This window comes from Malania oleifera, chromosome 10 (genome assembly GCF_029873635.1).
Source record: "Malania oleifera isolate guangnan ecotype guangnan chromosome 10, ASM2987363v1, whole genome shotgun sequence".
Classification (NCBI taxonomy): domain Eukaryota; kingdom Viridiplantae; phylum Streptophyta; class Magnoliopsida; order Santalales; family Ximeniaceae; genus Malania; species Malania oleifera.
The window spans coordinates 40,463,756-40,481,215 of record NC_080426.1 but is presented as its reverse complement, the minus strand read 5'-3'; the positions used below and the strand labels follow the sequence as shown (position 1 = coordinate 40,481,215).

General features: G+C 35.5%; 1 protein-coding gene across 4 annotated transcripts in view; it reads left to right on the top strand.

Moving 5' to 3' along the window:
* The first annotated feature begins 225 nt into the window (after positions 1-225).
* Positions 226-17,460, top strand: part of LOC131166291 (uncharacterized) — a 37,148-nt gene continuing 19,913 nt past the window's right edge. The window contains exons 1-4 of one of the 4 annotated variants that reach the window (XM_058124699.1): positions 226-491; positions 660-771; positions 1,146-1,217; positions 1,584-1,671. The gene's annotated coding sequence lies outside the window, so the exon portion shown is untranslated. Of the gene's footprint in view, positions 492-659; positions 880-1,145; positions 1,218-1,583; positions 1,672-17,460 lie in introns of all 4 variants that reach the window. The other 3 variants (XM_058124701.1, XM_058124702.1, XM_058124700.1) reach the window with 3 other exon arrangements.

The following is a 17,460-nucleotide window of genomic DNA, read 5'->3' as shown; positions in this document are numbered from 1 at the left end:
GTGCCTAATTGTAATTACATTCTGGTAAAATTAATTATTATTTTATGCAAACATTTTTATTGATCTGCTTATTACAATTCATATGAATATAAGATTATCACTTAATTGTTTAATTAAAAAATTATTATTTACGTTTCAAATTTAATCATAGAATAGTTAAACTATCTCTCATTTTTTTTTTTTGCGAGAAAATATAATAATTTGGAGGTTAGAAGATGTTTGTTTATGCTTATTGAGTTTTAAATAAACTTGCACAATAATTGATGGTTAAGCATGATATGAAATGGAATGTTTATTGAAATATTGATTTCCATAATATTCACAGATTCCCACTAATCAGTAGAACAGAGATGAAGGAGCCTCGGGCATAAGCTCAGGTGGTTAGAACAAAGTCTTGCAGGCCGCTTGACGGAAAGGTTGAAGGTTCGAGCCCTACCATTTAGAGTGCAGATCCGCGATTTACCCGTGTGTGGAGGGCATCGTGTGTGCAGGTATGTGATTAGTCTCTTTCGTCGTTCCATAAGTTGTGTACCCCAAACTCCAAGGAGTGTCTGCGGGTGGTGATAGGGAGGGATGGGAGGAAACCGATGTAATCCAAAAAAAAAAAAACAAAAAGAAAAGAAAAGATTAATTGAAGCGATTCAACAACTGATTTGTAGGGTTTTGGAACTCGGGAAGGGTTGGGGCTTTCTTCATAGAACGTTCTCTCGGCGGTGGTTTCTTCAGTTCAGTGGCATTTGGATGCTGCTAGTCGCGTGTGCTGATTTTCAGGTGACGTTTCCTTATCAATTATGATCTGTTCAGAATTTACTGAGATTTGGAAGGTGGGTCTGGGGTCACTTGCTCCACACTCAGAGATTGTAGAGTCATGACAGAATTGTAAGCCTTGCCGTTTCTCTTCTCTTTTTCTGTTGTTTGAAGCTCATTTTTAAATCTGTTAGTCATGGATTATGAAAGGCCCTTCTATGATTAGTCTTATTTTTTCAGATGCTAGTTGTGCATTTTGTTACTTTTTTGGTGTGTTAATATGCCATTTGTAAATCTTTTAGGGACTAATTTTTTGATTTCAAATCTAGAAATGATTGTTGATAACTGAGGTTTGGTGTATCATGTATTTACATTGGTTATTTGTTTATTTTTGGCAGGGAAGTCTATGCAGTATCAATTGTGGGGCCTTTTCCAACTGCTGTGACCAATCTGTTGGATCTTACTAGGCTGTAAGATATCTCAATTCTTATCATCATATGAGCTCAGCAGTGTAGCAAATTTCCATGCTAGAATATGTGATAATGTGAACATTTGTGGGAAGTAACTTCTGCTTTCAAAATTTTGGTTTTTTAAACGATAGAAAAGAAATGAAAGCACAGTTAACTCAATGGTGTATGCTTAAATGCACAAAAAAAAGTTAGTGGCATCTCCTTTCCTTCTTTGCATAAGTTTATGTTTTGTTGTGTCACTGCTGCTGTATTAATAACTTGTTTGTTAATGACTTTTGGTTGGTTTTTGTCCTGCATCCATCACAGTAAAATTAATACTGAATTTATGCTATGAAAGTAAGTTTTCTAACTTTGATCCATTGTTAGGTGGGAGTCATCTGTTCAATTTGTAGATACAGCCTCTCTACTTGGGGCAAGGCTTGTCTTTGTTTGGCACTCCCTAGTCACCACTTTTGTAAGAGCCTTATGCCCTAGGCTGCTTTATCATTGTTACTGTTATTTTTCTGAATCTGATGCTGTGACTGGGATGCATGGGTATGAATGTTTTTAGTTTTGATAATTTTTTGGGTCACTCTAAATTGTCATGTAGATTTCATTAATGTATGTTGTGGGACAGTTGTATAGGGGTATAAGCTTTTATAAAATGACTCTCTGTTGTTCATGGAGCTGAACAACTCAAGGATCATGATTTTGTATATGGTCATGTATAATGCTTTTTTAAGTTTATATGATAGCTACATTTTCAGATATCTATGAGGATATGCATTACTCATTCATTGTGTTTTGTCATATTTTGAAGTCCGTTGTGCAAGTAGAGGTCATTTTCCCATTAATTAGAAGCTGTTTCATAGTACAAAGTATTGTTTCTGGTTGTTTGCCAACATCCATATTCTTCATATAGTGAAAATATTAAGTTGGCACATATGATTGATGACAAGTTAAAGAAATGTTTGTTTTGGGTTGCACTTTTACGCGGCTAAGCTTTGCTACTATTTCTGAATTTGAATGATGGTTTTCGATGCTGATATTTAAAGTATTTAAACTTTGCAACATAGGGTAAGGTGAAGAATGGTCGAATGACACAACCTACTAATGTTAATTTTCCACTATCTTGTTTTCTTGCTTCAAATCTAAGAGTAGCAATGAACACTTGCTGGTAATTGGAAGGTACAAATTGCTCTTGTCAAGCTTGCTTCGTCTCATCCCCATGTTGTGATCTCATCGAATCTCCTTCTTCTAAAGATCTTTTGTTGTTTAATTAACCACATCTGAGCAATTCACTTCAATCTCAATTCAACCAAATATAACTTTCAGACTTTATTTGTGTCATACAATTGAAAATAGTTCTCCAAAGAATGCACCCAATCATCAAATTCATTAGAAGAACCATGACCAGACCAATAAAATTTTAGACTTCAAAATTAATTCCCTTATGCATATGATCATTACACACAAAATATATGGAGCAACAACAGCCATGCCACTTTCTTGTTTGGTAGGAAATCAATGAGCCTCTTACCTGAGGCTGAAACTTTAGTCGTTATACTCATAGTAGTCAGAGGCGCGAGGCGAGCCGAGGCGCAAAGGGTCTTTGAAGCCGAGGCGCGAGGCGAAGGCGCGCGCCTCACGAAGGTGAGGCGCACAATTATTAAAATGGTGTAAAATATCTATTTGGGGTAATTTATATATGAACATATGAATATCTAGTTATATTAGAATTTAAAATGTCAAAACATTCAATAAAAAAATTGGAAATTTAATAAAATTGCCAAGACAAAGCCCAAAAGCCTCAATAATTCAACATAGTTCAACATCAAAAGAAAAGAGTACAATAAAAGATTTCAAAATATAAAATCTAAAAATCCTCCTCAATCATCACTCATCACTCATCATCAACTAGGTCGGTGAAGATATCATCATCTTCCTCTTCATCATTAGAACTGTTTTCTCCAACATCTTTTTCCTCTTCCGTCTCCTCTACACTATCCACTTGGATTTCATCCTCATCTACAAGTTCCAACATTGTGGTCCGACCCCTAGCAGTGGTTGCACTACTAGATGAAGCCCTTCCTCTTCCTTTAGACGATGATGGCATATTTGTACTTATTCTTGATCTAGTGTGATGCGGGGGGTTATTTAGTCCAGCGGCTCTAGCAACAGAATCCCAAGTCAAATTATCATCTTCAAACACAAGTTCATCATCCTCATCAGAATCACCATCCATCCTACCAATCAACCACTCATTACTATCATCAATGTCCTTCAGGAGGATGGGATCAATGGTGTCACGTTTGTCGTATCGACGCCTCAAAGTTCGATTATATTTCACAAATACCAAATCATTCAAGCGTTGCTGGGACAGCCTATTTCTCCTTTTGCTATGAAGCTGCAAAAAGTTTAAAGTAATATGGTTAATAATGATTCTAAAAAGCAGTAGATTGGTAGTTCTTGTTCTTTAATAATTAATCCATGATATACTAATGGCTTACATGTTGGAATATGCTCCAATTTCTTTCGCAGCCGGTAGCACTACACGTGAGGCTAAGAATTTTCACAGCAAACTTTTGCAAGTTTGGAGTTGTTGATCCATATGCCATCCACCATTGCGCTGTTATAAAATAAATTTTAAATGAATACCTACTAGGTAAATAGCAAAAATAATTTTCAAAAATGAAGAGGTAGTACAAATGCCACTTTACCTGGTGCTTTTGTCGTCTTCCAGTCTTCTTTGGAATTAGTTTGGCAGTTGTCATAGATACTTGTCGCTGCCATAGATAGAATACATGGAAGATGATATCCATATTTTCAAAAAACACAGAGAAGCTTCTTCCATAAATTACAACCTAACTTAAGACATCAAGAAATATCTAAGAACATACAGTTAATCAAAATCTTCTACACCTAATTCCCAAAATCTGTCAAGTTTCAAGTGTGTGTGCCTTGAGCGCATGTATAGCTCAAATCCTAGCGATTTAATCTTTGGATGATTGGATCAAGTAGTTAATTTATTACTTCCGTCTGCCAAGTGGAAACATTACAGCTTGCAGCAACTGGATTAATTTAATGGTCATGGTTCTCCTAGTGAATTTGATGATTAAATGCAACCTTGTCTACAAAGCAAGTTCTGTCGTCGCATAAATAGTCCGCGAGTGTAATTGACAAGTAGTACCATTAGCCTAAACATTCCGTATCCTTTGCGGCCGCAAATAGTTCTAATTCCTTCGCTATTGGAATTATGACTCCCGCTCCGTAAACTTTGCTCACTGCCTCTCGTCTCAAACTGTGGTATAGGCGGGGTTTCCTGCTAGGATCTCTTGCTCTAACATTTCTCAAAAAGAGGTTTAGCGCTGTATGGCGCTCTTGAATTTCATTTTGAAGTTGCCCCATTTTGGCACCCCACTTATTTAACTATTGCTGATCTCAGTTAGTTATGCGTACTGTATACACTCATCTTGTGTGCAATAGGGCAGCCGAGAAGCTTCTTGCTGTGCTGTCTGGTGCCCACCAAAGCACAGACTCTACTCACCCACTACTGGACTATTCTACGGGCCGGTGAGACTATTCCACTACAGATTGATGGACTTACTTATTTGCTGATTGATTCAGATTGGAGAACTGTTTTCAATCGTATGACGCAGATAAGGTCCAAAAGTTATATTTGGTTGAATTGAAAGTGAAGTGAATTTCTTAGATGTGGTTAATTAAACAACAAAAGATCTTTAGAAGAAGGAGATCAATGAGATCACAACATGGGGATGAGATGAAGCAAGCTTGACAAGAGCAATTTGTACCTTCCAATTACCAGCAAGCGTTCATTGCTACTCTTAGATTTGAGCGTTCATTGCTACTCTTAGATTTGAGCGTTCATTGCTACTCTTAGATTTGAAGCAAGAAGACAAGATAGAGGCAAATTAACATTAGTAGGTTTTGTCATTCGACCATTCTGTGCTGAAGTAGAATGGCAGAAGGATGTCATGATTGCTTTTGTATAGAAAAGGGTTGAAGCCGGCTATTGCCTGCAAGCAGGTTGCCACTAGATGAGGATATGCTGTGTAATCCTCCTAGAGCTGCATCAGCCCTTCGGTTTGAGGAGACTACGAGTGAGCTGGCCAACTTGGTAGAGGAGTTTAGATTGCTACCCCTTGGAAGAATGACAACCTACTAATGTTAATTTGCCACTATCTTGGCTTCTTGCTTCAAATCTAAGAGTAGCAATGAACACTTGCTGGTAATTGGAAGGCACAAATTGCTCTTGTCAAGCTTGCTTCGTCTCCTCCCCATGTTGTGATCTCATTGAATCTACTTCTAAAGATCTTTTGTTGTTTAATTAACAGAATCTGAGCATTTCACTTCAATCTCAGTTCAACCAAATATAACTTTCGGACCTTATTTGTCTTATACATTTGAAAGTAGTTCTCCAAAGAATGCACCCATTCGTCAAATTCCACGAGCATTAAAATTTTAGACTTCGAAATTAATTCCCTCATGCATATGATCATTGCACCTTCACATAACTCAAAATATATGGAGCTACAGCCATGCTACTTTCTTGTTTGGTAGGAAATCAATGAGCCTCTTACCTGAGGCTGAAACTTTAGTTGTTATACTATTCAAACCATTAGTAATAGTCTCTAAAGTATCCCCATGTTTTGTACCCTGTCAGACATCGACTCCAGCTATTCATGCAAAAGCACAAACTTGATTCCCATTTTCTCAAGAACTATCTTCAATTTCACCTTTATTGTAGAGTATCCCTTGGTAGTTAAACAAACTCTCATAAACTGCTTACAAATTGCAGAAATATGGTCTATTGTGATGATTTCAGAACTGATGGAAACCTCAAAAATCAAAATGTGTGCTAAAATAAAAAAATCAAAGTGTGTACTAAACTCAAACAATCAACTCTCTCTCAAACAACTTGACAAATTGGCAGGCAAAAAGTTCAGAATATTGTGGCTGGAAGCAAATGTCTCAGTTCTGAAAATAGGGGGAAAATCTCCCACATCTGCATTACCAGTGTGTGACTGGATCGATGAAACATGGAATGAAGGTAGATCCGAGTTGGTGATTGCAGTGGTGCTGGTGTCCTTAGAAAATAATAGTAAAGTAGGGATTTTGGAGGGCTGATGGTTGAGGAATCCTTTGCTGGCGCATGAGACCATATGTGTGGTCGGATGGTAATTGGATGGCAATGAAATTTGGGGATGGGCTTGTTGGCAATATCTGTTCCCAATGGCAGTGGTAGTGCGACTGTATTTTTTTTTTTGGTTACTTTCTGGCAATGAACGTTGTTGGTGATATACAAAGTAATTATAGACTGGAGGAAGGAGAGAGGAGGAGAAAGAAGTGGAAAGCAAGAAGATGAAAGATGGAGAAGAGAAGTTGCTTCAAGGATTCTGAAAAATTGCTGGAATTTAATAGAAATCATAGGAAGAAGAATGAGGGAGAGGCGAAAATGGAGTATTGAAAGTAGAAGAATGGATTTGTGGTTGGGCTCTGGCATCCATCTGATACCAAGTTTTTTTTCAAGTGAGCATGTGCTTCCCCCACCCCCCCAAAAATTTTATTCCCTCTTCCTTCTCTCTTCTTCTTTTTCCGTTCCTTCTCCTTTTGCCGTCTTCCCCTCCCCTCTTAATTTCTCTCTTGATTTTCACAAAAACTAACTCTTGCATGGCTTTGACACCCTATTTATAAGAAAGCCTAAATTACAAGAAATGACACATTAACCCGTAAAGACACATAAAATTACAAATGAACCCATAAAAGACACATATATTACAAACAAACCCCCAAATACACATAAGCTTACTACAATTAAACGAAACACATTCGGGTTAGAACCCTACAATCCCTTGACCCTATTCTTTGAAATTGCTGACAACTTTTGGCCAATTGAGTTGTGTAATTACTTGCTTCTGATCCTACGGCAGGATCTTAACGTCTTATTTATTTATATGAGGTATGTTAGGTTTCGTAATCATTAGTAGGTTATCCAATTACTAGAATCTCTCATATGCTTTGTTTTCTTTTTCCCTTTTCTCTCTATGTTCTTCAACAATATTAAAAAAAAGGGGCTTTGTTGCTTTAATCTATCTTGCATGTACTATATAGTTACAAATTTTATCTATACGAACCTGTCTTGTTCCTCGTCCAAGCTCCCCTAATTTTTAATTTTTAAAAATTCTTTTCAATAAATATATTTTCTTTTTCTATAAAAAAGGAAAAGAAGTCTATATAAAGTAAATAGTTGAGGATGTTGAAACATGACTCACCTTTGTGCATTGAGTAGATTATGTTTGTGTTTTGGGTCACTATTTGGTGTGATACATTGCTTTCAAACATTGTACTGACATATCTTATTTAACATTGTCATACTTGTAATATTTGAGATTGATGTAAAATTTATGAATATTGAATAACAAGAAAAAATAAATACAATGGGAACTACACTTTATGACTTATCTATTGACAGTCTTACATGTTTACACTAGAGTACTACTAAACCTGGAGTAAACACTATAAAGTTGTGACCCTCAAGAGTGAGTCTTACTATAAGTCCACATTTATCTGAGAGATGAATGCTATTGAATAATTTCTATAATGGCTTCCTAGAACATGGCCCATGTCATCTTAATATAGCTATGTGGTACTCCTGTCCTGCCAAATACAGAAAAACATTTGACCAAACCCCCAATCCCCATTGATGCAGAATCTGGACAATAGGTGGATTATAGTTTGGGGCCAATTCAGAAGAATTAGATTGCAGAATTACCAGATCCTGACCCCAAAAAATCTGATAATTAATTAGGATTATGTTTATGCAGGGGATTTCTTAGGGGCAGGGATTTATTTTTGTAATTTTATTTGAAATTATGATGTATTTCCAAGAGGGGGGTGAATTGGGTAATTAAAAATTTATTTACGGAATTTTAATTTACCTTAGCCCATTATTTATTTTAAACTTTCACAATCACACAATCAGGATATCTTAGCAGTGACCATACTATACCAATCGGGAATCCTAGATGTGAATATGAAAATAAATATAAAATCTGAATTTACAATACAAAATCAAGCTTTGATTAATTCAGTTTAGCACTATATTAGAATCTGAATTTCAGTTAAAATCAATGATATTTTCTGATACAATTTCAGTAATGGAAGTTGGTTTATCTTAGCATATATGCTTCAATAGTATGATTAATCACCAACCCTTTCACCTCAGCTTATTCACTTAAAGATTCAGAAATTTAAGCTATTCTGAATTTTTTAACCCAACAACATAACCAGCAAACAATAAGTATTCTTGATTTAATCAAAATCGATTTCCAATCATTCACCAAATTCCCAATATTTAGCAAGTATCAATATTCAACAAGTTCTCAAGGAATATAAAATCATGCATGCAGATTATATCTTGCAGAAATTAAAAAGTTTAAGGGAAGAAGAGCTGAACACCAGATTTTTTACAAGGTTCGGCCAACAGCCTACATCCTTGCCTCTCAAGCAACCCGCTTTGAGGATTTCCTTTCCACTTCATTACCAGGTGAAGCAATCCTCTCTCCGTTCAAGGTGAAGCCGCCTCTCTAATGAGAACAACCCTCTCGTTAGGCAACAATTCAAATACCCTGAATCCTCAAAAACAAAAACAAGAAACAATTTTGTTCATACAATGGAATACTCTCAGTTAGAGCAGATTTGTACAAGTTAGAATCAATAAATTCCAATGAAAACAATCTAGAAGTTGAAGCTCAAGATTATATCACCATTATTTTGATTATTGAGTGAGAAATTTAAGAGATTGAATCAGAATTTCGTGTAAAAATTCAGCAAGAACACAGCAGCACTTTGAGGAAAACTTTCAGCAGTATAACTCAAAAATTATAATTCGTATGTGTGTTGTATGTTTTCATAATTTGCGAAAATATAAAGTATGTATAGTGCAAAAAGGTTTCTTACCATTTTCCCCAAGTTTTCTCTGAGTTTGAAAACCAAATAATCAACTTTGGAAACAATATCTGTGCTGTTAAAAGTTTAAAACATAGACATCAGTCGACTTGTCACGAGGGGTCAGTCGTCTGAACTCTTTTAAAAATAGTGCATTCTGAAAGTCAGAACTGGGTTAGTCGACTAGTCCTGATAGATCAGTAGCTTAGTCCTGATAGGTCAGTCGCCTGTTCCTATTCTGTTTGCTCATTTACGAAGTCTAGCACATTAGTCGCCTGATGATGAAACATCAGTCGCCTGACCAACTGTCCACTTTTTGTTTATTCAAAGTTTGGTTCCAAAACTTAACTTGTATCTTGGAAAACTTATTTGAGACTTTATAAAAATATTTTCCATGATTAAAAATAGGTCTCTAAGTCCACAATATATCCTAAGAGCTTCAATCAACAATATAGAAATTTGAAGTACTTACATAAGACTAACAATATGAATCTATCTAAGTTCCTAAGTCTTCATGCGATGAAGCTTCTAATATCCTTTTGAACTTTAAGCAAATCTTTAATAACCTTCATGTCCCTTATGACTTGAAGCTTTATATCTATCATGACTCATAGTTTTAAGTGTAAATGTCATTCAAGCTCTTCAAGCGTATTCACTTGATTTCATACAAACACTTAAGCCCTGAAACTCAACTTAAACAACCATATTAAGTAACCTTGATTTGTTATCTTCAAAACTAGATTAAGCCTTGTTAGGCCAACAATTTCCTCCTTTTTGATGATGACATATAAGGAGCAAAAATGAGAAGGCCTTAATAAGGCTCCCCCTGACAATAAGCATATCCTTAACAAGTCATAACATGAATTAAAGAAATTCAAAAACTCATATAAAAAGTACAAAGAAAAAAAAGCATTCAGCAATGCCAACATATATCATGCTCTAATATTTTCAGCAATCTCAGCATATATCATGCTGTAATGAGTATAACTCTCCCTGAATATATATTCAATATCAATATCATACTCATTTGCTATGTTATGCTACAATCATAATATCATGCTCAATTTGCTAATACATAACCAATCATAATATCATTTGCTCATTTTCCTATAATACATCTCCCCCACTTAGTGGGACTAAGGCTTGGTTTTGTTGTTGTTGTTTATCTCCCCCTTTTGACATCAATCAAAAAGGATATAGCAAGAAAAAGATCATGCAAATCCATTGAGGACCATAAGATCAGCATTCAGTTCACAAGAATATGGCCCATGTTTCAGCATGCAATTCTCAAAGCACACATCCATCAACTTCCATTCCAGGTATCCATCATTCAACATGCAAAAGTTATTCAATATAAGCCGAAATAGCATGCAAAATAACATATCCAAAATAAACATGAAAGAAAGAAGTAGCAAAAAAAATAAAAAGCAGTATCAAGAGCTTTAGCAGCTCAAATATTACAACCCAAAGTTGTTCAATGAGATGAGAAATTAAATAGAGCTAATCTTCATCTCCACCATCTGATTCCGTTCCTTCTTCATCATCATCACTTGAGTTTGTGTTCATAGGAGCCTTCCCTCGTGATGAAGAAGATCCTGCCTTGTAGCTCTCAAGGCGTCCAAGCCACTAATCAAAACCAGTGAGGCTTGATTGAATGGAGCTGAAATTAGTGCACATTTCACCATGGAAATCACTTAGTTGCGTATGCATGTTCTGTTGATAAGTTGCAAACCATGAGTGGGTATCATTTGCTGGTGGTGCAACTTGCTGGGGTTTAGGAGCTTGTTGAGGTTCTCCATGTGGCCGTCTACCCTTTGGCAACCAACCATGACCTTCATATTTAACGTAACCCATTTGCTTAACCGTAGAAGATGAAAAAATATCATAGTGGGTTCGTTTGATAAAGAGGGTGGATGGGGTTGTCATGCCTAGGTTTAAAATTCCTCCATATGGAAGAATTTCCCTTCTAGCCTCTTCTCTCAAAAGCATCCATTTTTACATTAGCTGGGTAGATCAAGCTTCTTACCTTTTAACAGACACCACATCACAAAACAATCAAGGTAGGAGATATGGTCATTCGACCCTACCCTAGGCAATATGTTATAAGTGATGAGTTTGTGTAATATTTGGGCTTGCAGGTTTAATTGACGATACAAGGGAGGATGGCTAAAATATATGGGTTCCTCTATCATAATCATTGGTAGGAACTCCTCAGGGGTAAAATCTTGAGCCATTATCCAAGATGATCCAATCTGTGGATGTTCAAATTCTCCCTCTTGGATTCTTAGTCTAATAGCTAAGGTTTGAGGAGTAAGGGCAAAAGATTTGTTCATGACCTGAGTGGAGGTCAAGGTTTCTCCCTTCACCATATTAGCTTAGAACAGTTTAACAAGATTTAGGTAGTTTCCTTTTGCTTGATAGGTAATAAAACATTCCCATCCTAAGGTATTGAACAAAGGCAAAATATCAGGAATATCTTCTTTAAAGAATTCAACATCTAACACCTTACCGAATATGGGTTCGGTAGCTCGAATATGTTCCTGATAGATTTGTTTGGGGTGAGGTGTCATCAACCATCTCTCAACATCTTGAGAGTCATCTTTGCCGGAGGTGGAGCCTCGTTGTGCCGCTTGCTTTGTTCTTGGCATGATTTTGGGGAAAATAAATGGTCAAATCATTTAAAAGGAGATAAGAATGAAAGATAGAGAAGTATTTCGAAGATTAATCGGAAGAATTTTTGTGGGGGAACTCTTGGAAATGAAGGAGGGTGCTTAGGGAGAGTGGAGAAAACAGGGTCAGTAGATTGAGGTTCTTGAAATTAGGGTTTTATGAATAGAAAGTATATATACTGCTGCGGGTCAGTCGACTACCCTCGAAGAGTCAGCCGCCTGACCTGTGTATTTTTTGGAAATTTCACAAGTCAGTAATGAGTCAGTTGACTGCACTCAAGGAGTCAGTCGCCTGATGAGCCTAAACCTGAAATACTCGTAAGTCAATGTAAGTTCAGTCGACTGATGGTAAGATGTCAGTCGCCTGTCCTTCAGGAATTTGATTTACATGTTCATTTAACTCGACCAGTCATTTTAATTGACTTCTCCTTCTCAAATCACCTCTCTATTGTGCAATAAGCCTAATTCTTGTCGTATAGAGATGAATCTATCCTCTGAAAGAGGTTTTGTGAAAATGTCAGTCCATTGTTCATTTGTATTTACGAATTCAAGGATGATATCTTCCTTTTGCACATGATCTCTAAGGAAATGATGTTGAATGTCAATGTACTTAGTCCTAGAGTGCGAAATGGATTTTTGGAAATATTTATAGCGCTTGTGTTATCACATTTAATCGGTATAGCTGAATTTTCCAAATTGAAATCCTTGAGTTGTTGCTTCATGTATAGAGTTTGTGCACAACAACTACCTGCTGCTGCGTATTCAGCCTCAGCAGTAGATAATGCCACGAAGTTCTGTCTATTGGAAAACCAAGATACCAAAGATCGTCCTAAGAAGTGGCAAGTACCACTCTTACTTTTACGGTCTATTTTGCATCCGGCATAATCTGCATCCGAATATCTAATCATCTCAAGGGTTGTATCTTTAGGATACCATAGATCTAAGTCAGTAGTACCTATCAAATATGTTAGCTTTGGTGTATTCCCAAGAGGGGGGGTGAATTGGGTATTTAAAAAATTTGTCCCCAGGTTAACCAATCTAGCAGCAACATTACACAAGCTTAGGGTCTTTCTATTTAATTACAAACCCAATCAACACATGTACTACATATAATGAATCAAGCAAACAACATACATGTGCTGAAAAATAAAAGTGCGGAAAATAAATTTGCAGAAATATAAAGAACACACACGATATGTTATCGGGGTTCGGCTAACTGTGTCTACATCCCTGCCTCTAGCTCGCAAGCCCGAGGATTCCACTAAAGCTCACTTAACGGGTGGAGCGGCATTGATTACAACTAAGTCAATTAGCACAGGGCCGACCTCAACTTTTACAAATTCTCCTTGCGGGGCGGAGAAGGCCCTAACAATCCTTATGGGTTGGATTACCGTCCCCTCAGGCCACGCCTGGAATACAACAGTATTTTTCACAACATAACTGGTACAATGATTATGCTTCTCAAGTCAAGCAGATATGTACCCAATATAATATATCACATGCACATCAATAGTATAGGTAATGTAAGTTCAGTGATGTGAGTATATGTGCAAATAACACTCAACAAGATATGATCACAATAATGTTCAAGAGTGTTCTGAGCAAGCTTTATCTTTGAAACACGTTAAATGAAATCTCAATAGCAAATCAGGGTTTCAAAGATGTTAATCAAATATTCAAACTTAACTCAAAATATTTTCCTTTAATGTAATGAGCACAAGAGTAGTTTGAAAATATTTTAACTTGTAGAAAAATATTTTGCACAACAAAATCAAAGCTACAGGAATTTTGCAATGACAATGCAAAGATCCCTAAGCTTGTTAGTTTATCCCAATACAAGATTTATAATATTGAAATCTGTGGGATAAACTTAACTAAACTCCCCAAAAATGAATCACACAATCAAACAAGAATAGTAGGAGTATTAGTAGAATCTAGTAATCACAAGCACACTCAATAAGTGCTCACAATGTCATAATGTATCAAGGGAATAAGTGTTTGAGAGTATTTTGGGCAAAATAAGATTTTGAGATAGAGAGGATTTTTGCTAATGATTTTGGCTAATCTCATCTTTAATCTTCACAAATGAGCTCATATTTATAGACAAGGTAAAAAATATAACCGTTTGGGACCTATTGGGTATTCTTAGAAAAGTCTAAAAACACTTAATTAACCCATTTTAACCCTTATTTACCTTGGGTAAAATAAATTTAACCCGAGAAGGTTCGAGTGGTTGAACCGAGGTTCGGTCGCTCAAACAGACTCATTTTTAAAAATTCTTTAAAATAGTTCAGCAGCCAGAGTCTTGGTTCGGTAGCCCGAACAAAAGTCAGTAGCATTTGTTCGTAAGTTCGGGTGCCCGGTCCTAGGTTTGGTAGCCCGAACGCAGGTGTTCGGTCACCTGGGGCTTATTTTGAACTAAATTCCTCGGTAGCCCGAGTTGGTGATGGGTCCCTTTCAGAGGGTTCAGGCGCCCGTGGAAGATATGCACAAAAATGGTTTGGTTGTCCAAGGAGTTTTGAACTCCTGGGGTTCGGTCACCCGAGCTCTTTCAAATTTCCCTATATTATTCAATTTTATTCATTTTTAACACTCCTCAATTTTGTATGATATATGTGTATGAGTGTTAGGACCTAGAGTTATACTAGGGTCTTACTGAGCTTACCATATATCCTATATGCATGACATGCAGAGATTATTACAGACAGATATAAGTTATTACAGACCCAAATAATATAAAGTACAACAAGAAATAATTTTCAGGGTCTTCAGGTTTTACTTCGTATGCCATCAATTGATTTGCTAATATAAACTTGCACACAAACTTGAAAGCTATCAAATACTAGAGTATTTGTCATTATCAAAACCGAGTGTGACCTATAAGGTCAACATTCTCCTCCTTTTTGATGATGACAAATACACCATGCAAAAAGTGGGTATAGCCTTGAAAGGCTCCCCCTGACTATATGCATAATGTTAATGTTAAAGATTTATCAATGCAAACAATTTTTACTACCCAATTTTTGCCTCTCATCTCCATCTCCCCCTTTTGGCAACAGCAAAAAGGGTTATGAAATAAATAGCCATAGGCATTAGGTATGATGCATTAATATACAAGATAAGTTTGGGAAATTTTAGAAATTTTGGCAGCATGCCATTTGAAAATAGGACATTTTCCCAAAAATACCTGTATAGAAATAACCTGTGTGGAGTTTTAAAATTAACAGTTTATTCACAACTACTTAACCCAAATAGTCCAGTATGATCAAGACATAAAACATAAAGATAATTATCAATTAAGCAATATATATGAAAAACATTCATTTCAAATCACAACCAAATTCATAAAGTCTGAAGCAATGATAGCTTTAGCAATTAAGCACACAAACTATATAACTAGTCATTTAAAGATTTAAATGACATGAAAACAGAATTAGACTATAAATATGCACAAACCATGACAATTGAAACATATCATAAGATCCGTGAAAGATTTGAGTTTAAAACATACGACATATGATACCAAATAGAAGGTTTGAGCAAAAAACAATCTAACTAGTTTGCATGCATTTTCATGTAAAGTTACTGAACTAGTTATGCGACTTTAAAACTATATATAATAATAAGGCAAGAGAGGAGAAAAGAATTTAGTTTTGAAATTAGTTCTTGTCATAAAATATTACCATAAATATATATGTATATACATATAAATATATATCCCCCTTATGATGTTTGCAAAAATAGCGTTGGGGGTTGCTTGCCAAAAAAAATTTAAAGATTATGCAAGCAAGCAACATTTTTTTGGCTTGTTAATTAAGCACACAAACTGAAATATAACTAGAAAACTACAACCATGATGATCCTAAAGATTTAACAATCATATGCAAGATCATATGGCAAATCAAGTGATTGTTGCAATAACAACATATTTCAAATTTATGATTTGCTATAAGAATAACACATATAAGCACATGCCACACTATATTTAAAACATATCTAAGCTAAAAGTGGTGAGCATAATAGGGTAGATATTTAAATTTAGATTCTCCCCTTATCAATTTGAACCGTAGTTTAGAGGAAATAAATTACTTATGCTTTGCAAGGGATTGATTTCATTGAATATGCCAAAGTATAAATGAGCACACAAACCATTCTTCAACAACTATACTGGATATTTATTAACAATATTTATCTCTAATCAGTACAGTCATCCCTATAGACAACAAGTGCATCGGAAATGGATATTAAGGCATTCTAAGCAATTCATGACCCAAGAACATTTCATATCAAATCATAGAACTTTAAGTGCAGAATACAATGTTCAAGGATACTAGAAGAGCCTCAATATTTTAAAAAGTGAAGTGATGCATTTGAGTCTTTTATGTTCTTTCTATAGGGATGGAGCTGAGTTCCTCTAAATATTCTTGATGATTATGCAGTGATGAAATTTAATTATCTATTTGAGTTTTCACTCATCCTTTCAAAAATATTTTAACATTAATTTTATCATAATCATCTATGTACAAAATTTTACTTTTGGGAAAATTCTTGTCGAAATTTCGACAACATGCCGTCTGTAAATCGGACATTTTCCCATAAAACCTGTACCTGATAGGTTCAAGTAAGCAATTTATATTTCAGTTCAAGGTACACGAGAACCTATATCTACTACCAGCATGCAATTCTCATTAACTGCATCCGCCATGTTGGAGGCATTCTAGACTAGACATGCATTCCAGTAGTATAATCAACACAAGATATTCAATATAGCTCAATAGAAGTTCATGCTAGGAAAAGACATAAACTATCCATTAAAGACATTTTAATTATTTATGGAATCATGGATAGTGCGGCAATGCTGTACACATATACGCATAAAGGCATAAGCGATATAAGAATATGAGAGCATTCAAATTTATATATATGAAGAATAAAAGCTCCCTTGAGTCATGCACTTAACTCATTTTATGTCTTTTTCATTTTTTAATTACTTAGCCAAGTATTTAGATTTTTTGTGATTCAATCTTGGCTAAACATGCTTAGGCTTTAGAGGACCAAAGATTCACATGCAATACTTCTTCAGGGTCATGAGCCAATGTATGCCTCTTTACTTATGAATTTCCATATATGATAGAGGCCCAAGTTCAAATGGCTTTTCTTTCTTAACATTCATGCATAGGTTTCTTTAGTTATTGCATTTTCATATACGTTGAAATCTATGGCCATCATATTAGCCATTTAACTTATTTCTAAGGCTATGAAGCTCTAAAGGATATGACTTAATGTTTTGAGAGCTATGCGTGTGAAGTAGATTAAATACTCTTAAAGATTATAATTTCTGTTAAGTTCGAAGAGTATTCAATATAAGTGGACATGATTCAAGATATTTTCATGAAAGGGGATATGTCCAACCGCTTAGGCAAAGAGCATTTATGAGTATTTGAATTTTCTTGAACAATGCTCTTCGGAGAATGGAAAGTATCCTATAAATATAATTACAATCTAAAGCAAGGATACAAATAGATATGTGAAACCTTACCGAATATTATCATGGTTTGGTAAGGATTTCTTATGAAGGGGATATTTGAATCAAGATTAGAGGATTTAAATATTAACCTCAAAGGGAA